Source organism: Bidens hawaiensis, unplaced genomic scaffold (genome assembly GCF_021521415.1).
Source record: "Bidens hawaiensis isolate Kalapana, Puna unplaced genomic scaffold, B.hawaiensis_p1.1 tig00029600_1, whole genome shotgun sequence".
NCBI lineage: Eukaryota > Viridiplantae > Streptophyta > Magnoliopsida > Asterales > Asteraceae > Bidens > Bidens hawaiensis.
In genome coordinates, this window is record NW_027494899.1 from 16,753 (window position 1) to 18,830 (window position 2,078).

Consider the following 2,078-nt stretch of genomic DNA (forward strand, 5'->3'; position numbering starts at 1 on the left):
GCTTTTATATTAGGAGAAAAAGCTCTTTCTCTAAACGCTACTAGACTAGCGTTTGTGAAAAATCTTCAACCTTTACAATTGAATTTACAATTTTGGTACTTGAACTTTCATCAACTTTTGTTAATTTATATAATAGTTACATATTTTACCTTTATTCAAAACTAACTACCTCCATGACTCTTTAAAAGTTCATAACTTTTTTTACATATATATATATATATTCTGACCTAAACCCTCCACCTTTACTCCTTTAGTACCACTCACTCACTTACTCGATCATGGCTTCAAGCCTACTCATGATCATCTGCCTCCTTACCACCACCGCCAATATCAAACCCACCTCCAATTGGACACTCCTCCAATCCAACGTTGGCATCAATGTCATGCACATGCAACTCCTCCCTAACGACCGAGTATTAATGTACGACCGTACCGACTACGGTGCCTCTAAAATCTCCCTCCCCGACGGCAAATGCCGCAACGACTCACGTGACAAGACGTTGAAAATAGACTGCACCGCGTACTCTATCGAATACAACATCAAATCCAACACTTTACGTCCACTCATGGTTCTGACAGACATTTGGTGTTCCTCTGCCTCGTTGTTACCCGATGGGAGCGTTGTTCAAACGACGGTGCGTTTGTCGCTAGGGTGTTCAAATCGTGTGATAAGTGTGATTGGAAAGAGATCCCGTCAGCTTTAATCAATAAAAGATGGTACTCCACGAACCTGATGTTGCCTGGCAGCCGCCAGATTATTATTGGCGGCCGTTGACAATTTAATTATGAGTTTTACCCGAAGCTTTCAGGTTCGGATAAAGCGTATGATTTGCCATTTCTCTCTGAGACAAATGATCCGAAGATCGAAAATAATTTATATCCCTTTGTTTTACTTTACCCGGATGGGAATTTGTTTATATTCGCAAATAACCGCTCGATTTTGTTTGATTATACGAATAACCGGGTGGTTAAGAATTACCCGACGATACCGGGTGGGGACCCGAGAAGTTACCCGAGTACGGGGTCCGTGGTCTTACTTCCAATGCGTGTTGTACAAGGGAATGTGAGTGTTGTTGAGATTTTGCTTTGTGGGGGTGCTCCTAAAGGAGCATATATGAATGCGCTACATGATATACATGATCAGGCTTTGGATACTTGTGGGCGGATACGGATATCCGACCCGAATCCAAAATGGGTAATGGAGAACATGCCTTTGCCACGTGTGATGGGTGGCATGTTGTTACCAAACGCCGATGTCTTGATTATAAATGGTGCGTCTTATGGTGCCGCGGGTTGGGGGCATGGGCGAAACCCAGTCCTGAACCCGGTGGTTTACAATCCGAATAACCCATTTGGGCAACGGTTTGATATTCAAACCCCGAGTAGCATACCTAGAATGTACCGCGATTTTAGCTCATGATGGTAGGGTGCTTGTTGCGGGAAGTAACCCTAACAAATATTATAATTACTCACATGTCCGTTTTCCCACTGAACTTAGGTTCAAGGCGTTTTCGCCATCGTATTTGGATTCTAGATTATCTGACTCACAACCCACGATATTACCTGGTCCCCTGACCAAATTCGGGTATGGGGACAAAGTGATCATTCAGTTCAAGGTTTTAGGTCACGTGGACCCAAAACAAGTGTCAGTACACTGTTGGCGCCTCCTTTTAATACCCATTCATTTTCCATGAACCAAAGGTTGTTGATCTTTGATGGGGGGAACACCCGGCTTGTCACACGTATCAAGTGGAGGTGATGTTGCCGTTGTCGATCAACATTGCTCCGGCAAACCATTATATCTTGTTTGTGGTTCATGCCAACTTCCAAGTGAAGGCCTTTGGGTTCAAATAGGCTGAACCCGTAAATGTGTGATTTATGTTTTGTTTTGTGTGATTTATGTTTTGTTTTTTTTTAAGGTTGCTGGATAATTTGTATTGAGTCTTTAAAGCTGAATTAATATTTTATGTTTTGTTGCTGAATACTAATAAGAACTATATAGTCTGTATTTAAATATTGGGATTTTCTGATATATATATATATATATATATATATATATATATATATATATATATATA

General features: G+C 41.1%; 1 pseudogene; it reads left to right on the forward strand.

Moving 5' to 3' along the window:
• Positions 1-278: 278 nt before the first annotated feature.
• LOC143579087 (aldehyde oxidase GLOX1 pseudogene) lies at positions 279-1,859 on the forward strand (annotated as a pseudogene).
• The last annotated feature ends 219 nt before the right edge of the window (positions 1,860-2,078 follow it).